Source organism: Notamacropus eugenii, chromosome 5, assembly GCF_028372415.1.
Source record: "Notamacropus eugenii isolate mMacEug1 chromosome 5, mMacEug1.pri_v2, whole genome shotgun sequence".
Classification (NCBI taxonomy): Eukaryota; Metazoa; Chordata; class Mammalia; order Diprotodontia; family Macropodidae; genus Notamacropus; species Notamacropus eugenii.
The window spans coordinates 449,641,364-449,651,035 of NC_092876.1; the positions used below are offsets into that span (position 1 = coordinate 449,641,364).

Sequence of the window (9,672 nt, forward strand, 5' to 3'; positions counted from 1 at the left end):
AGCTAGGGCAAGGCTGCAAGGTGGGCAGGAGGAATGTTGGGACTGGAGGAGCCTGAAGGCATGGGACCTGGGTTGCCATGTGGGTGGGGGGAGGCGAACAAGAAACATAAAAGTCAATGAGCTCTCAAGGACAAATGCCTGGAGACACAGGGGACAGGGCCATGGAGAGGCAGGAGGCATAGGCATGGTGGCCCCACCTACCTCTGTCTTGGTAGGCTCAGGATGTCTTCTCTCTTCCTCGGGAAAGCTGGGTTGACTTGAGGCAGAGATGATGTTTGTGGGGATGGGAGGGCAGTGAACTAATTCCTGACATGTAGCTGTGTCCCCACGGGGCACTGTAGCATAAAAGAAGGGAGATAAGTTTCTTTAGGAGACAGTGGCCTTAAATGCAGAGACTGGTAACTAACCAGGAAGAGACTAGGAATGATTCATCTCTTGGGTAGACTTGGGCTCCAAGGGCTGGGACAGACTCCAATGAAGGGGCACCCTTGGAAGTGTTTGCTTAAATTCCAATGACTGATGTGCTCAAGGTCCAAGTGAGGAGGGGGGAGATATACAGGAAGATGGGGGGAGTGACCAATTTCCCCAATGACATTGTCTTTCAGAAGTGGGAAAGGGAAGAGGTAGATCCAGGTGCAAGGAAAGGGAACCCTCAGTCCCCAGGCCCCTGCCCCTCAGAAGGTATCCTAGACGAGTAGAAAACATGAAGGAAAAACAGTGAAATCCTCAGCCTGGAAGCAGGGTGGTCAGGTGAATTTACAACTGCTGAATAGACCCACTGGGAAATGCTAGAAGTGGGTGAGTCACTGAGCAGCCAGCTGGAAATTCTTGCTTCCCTCTAATTCACACAATCAATGTACACTCTCAACATGATCTGCTGTTGCTTGACTGAGCTCGTGGAGTCCACCTACTTTTCTTGAGTCTTCTTCTTCAGGAAGGTGGTGGGCATATACTTGTTCTCCTTGGTGACCCTCCTCATTGCCATGGTGTGAGAGAGCTGGGCCTCATTGCAATGGAGTATCCAGGAAACCTGCAGTTCACAGAAGATGCTCTTGAGGGTGTTCTTGGAGCTAGCATCCCTCTTCTCACTTTTCTGCCACTGCTTCCCAGCAGCTGGTAACCAGTACTTCATCTGCAGGCTGATGATGTCCCCAGACAGTCTGTTGGGTACTGCTCATGGTGGGGGAAGAAGGGGACATGGCTGATGCATCCTGATTCTGGTCAGAGCTGGAAGGTAGAGATATTGAGGAGACAGTGAACATGACCATGGGTGGATACTGACCATCACCTGTTGTGAGAGAGTAGTCTTCCACCAGACCCACTTTGACTGCTCCAATGAAGGGGATAAACTTCAAGTAAGAATGTTCATCTTGGGGGGAGGAGCCAAGATGGCAGAGTAGAAAGATTGACATACACTAGCTCTGAACCCACAGCCCATAAATTACCTGTAAAAAAGAACTCCCAACAAACTCCGGAGCAGCAGAAGCCACAGAACAACAGAGCAGAGGAGATTTCTGTTCCAGAGAGCCCTGAAAAACTGAAGCAAAAGGTCCCTTGCTCCCCGGACCCAGAGCAGAGCCCAGCCTTGCCTTGGCCACGTGGCACCGAGAAGAGTGGATCCAAACAGGCTTCAGGGACGGGATCTCCAGGTGCCACACGAGTCCCTCCACCCATAGGCTCCAGGGGTTAGTGAGAGAGTCTCCTTGGCTCCCCAGGAGGGGAGCGGGATGTCTCCATGGCTCAGGCCCCCTAGGGACGTAGCAGCAGAGGCGGCAGCACACCAGGGCTCCCAAAGCAGGCAGGAGCTTGGATCCATTGTTGAAGGTCTCCCTGTAAACTCCCTGAGGGAACTGAGCCCCATGTGGTGGCCCTGCCCCCACCTGAGCACCTAAACTTAATCTCACACTGAATAGCAGCCCCACCCCCACCCAAAGCCCTGAGGCTGGGAAGCAGCATTTGAATCTCAGACCCCAAGCATTGGCTGGGCAGATCTGGAGGCTAGATGGGTGTGGAGAGGAAACTCAGAAGTCAAGTCACTTGCTTGGAAAATGCCCAGAAAATGGGAAAAAAATAAGACTGTAGAAGGTTACTTTCTTGGTGAACAGATATTTCCTCCCTTCTTTTCTGATGAGGAAGAACAATGCTTACCATCAGGGAAAGACACAGAAGTCAAGGCTTCTGTATCCCAGCCCACCCAATGGGCTCAGGCCATGGAAGAGTTCAAAAAGGATTTTGAAAATCAAGTGAGAGAGGTGGAGGAAAAACTGGGAAGAGAAGTGAGAGAGATGAGAGAAAAGCATGAAAAGCAAGTCACCACCTTGCTAAAGGAGACCCAAAAAGATGCTGAAGAAACAAAACCTTGAAAAATAGGCTAACTCAATTGGCAAAAGAGCTTCAAAAAGCCAATGAGGACAAGAATGCTTTCAAAAGCAGAATTAGCCAAATGGAAAAGGAGATTCAAAAGCTCACTGAAGAAAATAGTTCTTTCAAAATTAGAATGGAGCAGATGGATGTTAATGACTTACTCAAGGGATAGCCCCATCAATTAAAAAAAAATAATCAAACTGGGAGAGGAAGACCAACAAGTTTCCTGGGTAAAAGAGAAACAGTTACTATTTAGTAACTACATTCACTCTGTGCTAGATGGGAGAGCCTACATCCAGTCTATGAGCTCCAGAAAGAATTGGGTTTAAGGCTTGCTCTTTGATCAAGAAATCTAGCTGGTAAACCCAAGGAAAACAGGCAACTTTTGGCCATGGAAATGTACATTACCCTGTGTAGAACATTAGAAGAGAGGGGAGGGGAGAGGAGGGGAGGAGAAAGGAGCTGCTACTCACTCACAGGGCATGTTTGGCTTTAAGAGGACTATGACTTCAAGATGATGACATGATTTTCAGTTGACTTTAATTTGAGTGAGGGACGGTTGTGCAAGGTCACCAATCTCACTTTCTTCTCCCTTTTCTAATACACTACATCTTCCTGGAAACAGATTCCCCAGGGGCACTATTAGGAATTATATGTTACTAAGTCAGCCAGAAGTCTTGACAGAGAAATGAAGGGTAAAGCTCAGGGAGCTATGCCTGTTCACCACCACCACATTCACGGGCCCTGACATGGAGGAATTGCAGCTGTAGTATCTCTCGATTCAGGTGAGCAGGACAGAGAGCACATCACGGAATACTATGGTGGAACATGTGCACTCTACAGGCCTCTTCTGGTCCTGAAGTAGCTCTGCCTCATACTGGCCCTAACTGTTGGCAGTGTTCTTGAGGATGACGTTTTCTTGAACTTCTGTGTCAGAAACCAGGATCTGATTTGGCGGGTCAGACACGACCTTTTGTGGAATCTGGGCACTGTGGCCTAGGTCAGGAGAACTTTTGCTGCCTGAACTGTTTGTCCTCTAGCTCATAGGCTTGGAGAGCTACTACTCCTTCAGCAGAGTGCTCCTTTTCTGCCTGAGGATGTGCGCCTTATCCATTTTGCTGGGGGAAACAGAGCCCTGGAGATGAGCCTTGGTGGACTTCATGGGGTTTTTCACTTTCTCGAGCACAAACAAGGTGGTGCTGCTGTCTCCACGCATATCCTGGTTGCCGATGTCCAGAGGATCATTCTCGGTCAGATGGTCATCCGGGTTTTTGTTCTAAGAAGCAGCTTTGAATCTGTCCAAAGCAGTCAGTTTCATGGGGCTGGTGTCATCCTTTCCGAAGCAGCCTTTACTGGTGAGGTTGCCAATCTCCATCTGGGAACTGGATTGAAGCATTCCTTCAAAGAAGGTTTTGAGCTTGGGTATGAGGATGCTCAGGACTCTTTCCATCTCTTCCATCTAGGGCCCACTATTAATGAGGTTGTATATCTCCAGGCTGTCATACAATTCATCCAAGTTTTCTAATTCCCTGATCTACTTGCAAGATGCATACTCCAGTCCAAAGCTCACCCTTGTGATGGCAGAAGCCAAGGTCAATTTCCTCTCGTTTTTCTTCAGTTTCCAGAGATCCTCATCTTTGTAGAACAAGTCCCAGTCATGCAAAAGGTCATCTCTCCCCTCCTGCTGCAATGAGAAGCTCTCATTATTCCCTTCCAAGTAATTGTCAATATCAGGAGAACCATCAGACAGTTTAGACTTGTTCCTTTCCTGGTTTATGGGCTGGCTCAACAGCGAGTAGATCTTGCTTTCAGTGACAACGACAGAGATTTCCTTCACATTGCTGTGCAGGTGGAGCAGGGGTGCATCTTCCTTGTATGTTGCATGACCTTTGCCATGTTGATCAGCTCCACAGTCAGCATCTTGTAGCACTTTCTCCTCTGCAGCATGATTTGAAACTTGTTAGCATCGTGCTTGAGGAAAGGAAGGTACTGGTGAGAGAAGGTCAACTGCAACTCCATCTCTGCCAGGCTGCTGGCCAGAAGGAGGATGTCATTGGACTGAAGGATCATTTTTGAGCCCTGCAGTTTCACTGCAATGATCACAGAGTTCAGGTCTTTGTCCACTTCCTTCAGCATAATGAGTTTCTTTATGTTCAGGTTGAAAATCCTGGGCATGCAGCTGTCCGAGATCTGGTCCTCCCAAGTGGTGTACAGGTTCATCTACACTGGGACAGGTGCAAGGTTGGTGATGGGCCACCTGGGGGAGCTGTGAGGCCAAGGGCCCAAGCCTGGCAGCCTATGAATCTGGCCTACTTGGAGGACTAGAAGAGGTGGTTGGGTCACAGCCAGGGCCAGGGACTTCTAGGCCAGGAGCAGAATCAGCAGCAGGAACTGAGTTGCTCAGGGCTTAGCCATCCTGTGCCTCCAAGCCCTGGCTGTGCTGTGCCATGGCTAGAGATGTTCAGCAGGCAGCCAGACCCTGAGGCAACTCCTGTATCTATAGCACCAGAGAATAAAGCCGCTGGCCACCTCTGCTAGAGACATTGTTGCTGCTGCTGCTGCTGCTGCTGCTGCTGCCTTGGCCTAGGGGCATGGGGCTGCATGCTTGTTCCTTTTTTATGCCTTTCTTGAATCTTGTGTTTGAAGACCAAATTTTCCATTGAGCTCTTTTCTTTTCATCAGGATAGTCTAGAAGTCCCCTATTTCATTGAATGACCATCTCCTTCCCTGAAAGATTATGCTCCATTTCTGTTGGTGGTTGATCCTTAATTGTAATCCAAGTTCCCTTCCAAGCCATTTGATCTATTAATGTAGAAGATGAAAGATCCTGCATAATCCTGGCTGTAGCTCAAGGGTATGTAAATTGTTTCTTTCTGACTGCTTGCAGTATTTTAATCTTGACCTGATATTTACAGAATATGGCCACAATATTTCTTAGCATTTTCAACTTGGGATCTCTTTCACAAGTTGATTGGTAGATTCTTTCCATGAGTATTTCACCCATTGGTTCTAGAACTTCAAGACAATTTCCTTGATAATTTCTTGATAGATGCTGTCCAGTTTCTTTCTTTTGATCATGACTTTCAGATAGACCAATAATTCTTAAATTATCTGTCCTGATCTATTTTCCAGGTCAGTTTTTTTTTTTTGTAATGAAATATGTCATGTTTTTTTTTCTATTTATTTTCATCCTTTTCATTTTGTTTGACTGGTTCTTGATGTGTCATAGAGTCATTAGTTTTCACTTGCCCAATTCTAATTTTTAACAGATTGTTTTCTTCAGTTAGCTTTTGTACCTCATTTTCCATTTTGCTAATTCTACTTTTTAAGGAGTTGTACTTCCCCCCCCCTCCACATTTTCACAATTGTGCTTTTAAAGAATTGTTCATTTTTTTGTTCTTCCTGTTTTATTTCACTGTTAAAATCCTTCTTGAGCTCTTTAAAAAAGACGTTTGGGGCTTGAGACCAGTTTATATTCCCTTGATGTTTCAGATATGGGTATATTGACAATGTTATCCTGTCTGAAATTTGTGTTTTGATCTTCCTTGTCACCATAATAATTCTCTATGGTCATTGTCTTTCTGGGTTACTTTTTGCTCATGGTGTTTGCCTTTTTTCTGACTTTTAAAGTTAATCTCTGCTTCTGGGGTGGCACTGTTCCATGCTTCTTGTGGTGGTGGTTATCCCTTGCATGCTGGGACCTCAGGTGCTCTGGAGGTTGTAGTCATCTGGAGGCATACCCCATGCTGACCTGGACCTGGTGGTAGTGGCTAGTGCGTGCCTGGTGTTGCTGCTTGCCTGCTAACACCCCCTCAGGATCTCCTGCAGGTTTGTTGAGGTGAGGTTTACCATTGGTTTGCCAGGATGCTTCCTATTCTGTACTGGTACCCTTTACCTACAAGAGGAAACTTTCCCATTAATACCCCTACCCTTCCAAGGTAAAAGACTGACACATGCTGTATTTCTGCTGGCTACACTGTTCCAGGATTTTTCCTGGGGTGATATTCTCTGAGTTGTTCAAGGTCAATAAGGGAGAATGAGAGCAACTTACTGCTTACTTTGTGTTCTTGGCGCCTAGAAGCTGAAATAGGTCACTTTCAATCATTCTGTCTGTGGACTGATAGCTCCAGAAGCAGTCACTGCTGCTGCTGCTGCCACTGCTGATCGCATCACTCCCAAGACCTCTTCCTGGTTTTATGGGGCTGGGGCTGTCCTGGGGCAACCTGCACTAGACTGAGCTTCTCTCTCACCCAAGTCCAACAGATCTCTCATGGTGACCTTCTAAATTGGCTTTGGCATCTGTTGGCCGAGAAATCTGGAAAATGTCACTGTTGCTAGAGATTCAGTCCCGCTGAGGCCAGCTCTGGCTTTGCAGTGAACTAGTCTATGATGGCACAGTCTGTGCTAGAATGCACTCCTTTCTCAACCTGGTGAAATAGACCGTTCTTATCGACCTTCCAGGTAGTCTTGAGCTGGAAATCTGCATCACTCTGTCTTTTTGTGGGTTCTGCCCTTCTAGAATTTGTTCACAATCACTTTTTAAAGGTATTTGAAGGGGTTTAGGGGAGAAGTCAGGTGAGTCCCTGGCTTCATTTTGCTATCTTGGCTCCACACTCCTCATTATTTCTTATACAACAAAAGTATTCCATTACATCCATGTACCACAACTTGTTAAGCCATTCTCCAATTGATAGTCAGTGCCTCAATTTCCCATTCTTTGTCACCACTAAAAGAGCAGCTATAAATGTTTTATACATATGGCTCCTTTACCCTTTTTCATGATCTTTAAGGATGCAAATCTAGAGGTGCTATTGCTGATTCTAAGGGTATAGAAGAGTGCTTGTTGTTTCTCACATGCTAGAGCATAGGCCAGAAGAGCAGTGATTACACTTCAGCTTAGGTTATTCCACCATGAAGAAACAAAAAGTTTGCAGACACCCAAAATTAGCTTCTATTAAGTGCCTGTTATTGTGTTGGGCAATGGGGATCAAAAAAAAAAAAGGAAAAGAAATGCTTGATTTTAACAAGCTGACAGTCTTTTTTATGAACCTCACAATCATAACAAGCTAACAAATATGTACAAAATACAGACATCCACACATCTATCTATCTATCTATCTATCTATCTATCTATCTATCTATCTATCTATCTATCTATCCATCTATTTATACATGAAAAAGACAGAAAAATTAAAAGATTGAAGGTACTAGAGTTAAGATGATTAAGAAAGGCTTCATCTAAAGGATGGGAATTTAACTGAGACTTGAAGAAGCCAAGAAAATCAGTAGGTATAGAGAGCAGGGAAAGCTTTCCAAGTAAAGGGTATAATCAGAGATAATGTCTGTAGCTGACAGATGGAGTGTCTTGTGCAAGGAATATCAAGGTGGCCAGTGTCACTGGCCTCAAAGTAGCCATTGCAGCAATTAAGATACAAAATCATGAAAATGTGTGTTGGTCAGAAAGGTTATAAATGTCTTTTGATTGGAGTGGGAAGTCTTGATGTGTGCAGACCCACCAGGAGGCTATTGGAATAATCCAAGCATAAATTGATGAGGGTCTGTACTTGGGAAGTGGCAGTATCAGAATAGAAAAAGGGTCTATTTGCAAGATATTTTAAAGATGATATGTACAGCTCTTGGCAAAAGTCAGGATATAGAAGGTGAGAGACAGCTGTTCATAAGCTGAGGCCTGAGGTGCTGAGGGTTCTTCTAATGTGAGAAGTAGACCACGGAAGAAATGATTTTATAGTGTGAATAAATTTCTGTTATTGTAGGAGTGTATTTATGCATATGGAATCTGTGAATATGTACATATTGGGTGATCTCTAATGTCCTTTCTAGATTTCTAATTCCATGATGTTTTTATAACATTTAAAATTTAATATTTATTCCAAAATCACTTCACACACTAAGAACAAAGAGCATCAACATTCAGAAAGAGTCTGCCTCCAGAGTCCTTTGGGAATGTTTTAAATTCTTGCACTGCTGTGAGGGGCTAAGTCTATCAGAAAAAGTCCTCACACACTGTGGCTGTTACTGTGGACAATGCTCCCCTGGTTCTGCTCATTTCAATCAACATTAGTTAATATAAGTCCATCCAGGCCTCTCTGGAGTCCTCCTGTTCATCACTTCTTAAAGCAAAACAATGTTATTCCTCCAACCTCATTTTGGCTGCTTTTTGAGAATTAAGGATAACTTTCCTGTTTAGTTATTCTTCATTCCTATCTTCTGGTTCTGCATTCCTATCTCCTTACTAGATTATTTAGAAAATTTCTTCATTTTACTGGCTCTAAAATTAATGAGGCATGCTCTTATTGATATCATGTTTTATCTAAAATAATGTACTAGTCTTGAACTATCAAGGATTTCAACTGGATTTTGGGTGCCTCCTACTAACTAAACACACATTGCTCTGTGCTGCCCAACATGGGCCTGGAGGATGCACAAATACACTGTCTTAGCTCACTTGTTTTTCTCATTCTTTAGTGACTAGCAGTAGTTTTTAAAGCTCTCTCTGTGTGGGAAGATGCTTTCCATCTGAACTCTGTTGTGCTACACAAGGTTCCAAAGAATTGTCAGATATCTAGATGTAAAATAGCCCTATCTTCTTTACTATTATAAGTGTAAAAAGACTGAAAAAGGCTAAAAAGTGAAATAATTCCAAGCCCTCTTCTTTCCTGCCCTTTGTAGGACATTCTGAGATGTGATTTTTTTAAGGATCACTTTGACTTCTCTAATGAATTTAATCTCTATATTATTAAATTTATGGTGCAAAACTTAGAGTACATAACATAACATAACACAACATAAGAGCAAACAATAAAAATTAAGAGAATGAATCAACAAAAAACCAAAACAACAGGTCAATATAGTTACAACTACCAAAGTGGGTAATCCAAATAGAGACTATTCACCATCCAAAGTTCTCTGATTCTATACAAATTGTAGTGTTCCATGAGAAAGAAAAATATGACTAATATTATCTACATAAAAGATACAATGTCCTTTTTGTTTACTGTTATTATTCAATTTTCTGCAATTATCAGAAATGAATTTCATGTCATGCTTAGTCTAATAATATGGAGGGAAAACAGTTTATATCTTTTAGCAGCACTATTATGGAACGTTGTTTTGACTCTGAAAAGGGGGGAAAGGATTCTGGATGATTTTTTCCATTGCAAACAATGAAATGCATTCTTTAAAAAATTAGGTCAAGAAAAGTTTCACCAAAATGCACAGGAAACTCCATTTAAGTGAAGGAATGTCCAAACATCACGATTACACTGAGAAAAGATGAAATAATTGGCA

At 43.6% G+C, this 9,672-nt stretch overlaps 2 pseudogenes; both read right to left on the reverse strand.

Moving 5' to 3' along the window:
• Positions 1-746: 746 nt before the first annotated feature.
• Positions 747-1,412, reverse strand: LOC140508050 (phosphofurin acidic cluster sorting protein 1 pseudogene; annotated as a pseudogene).
• A 1,045-nt stretch (positions 1,413-2,457) lies between these two features.
• LOC140508051 (phosphofurin acidic cluster sorting protein 1-like) lies at positions 2,458-4,957 on the reverse strand (annotated as a pseudogene).
• Between the last annotated feature and the right edge of the window lie 4,715 nt (positions 4,958-9,672).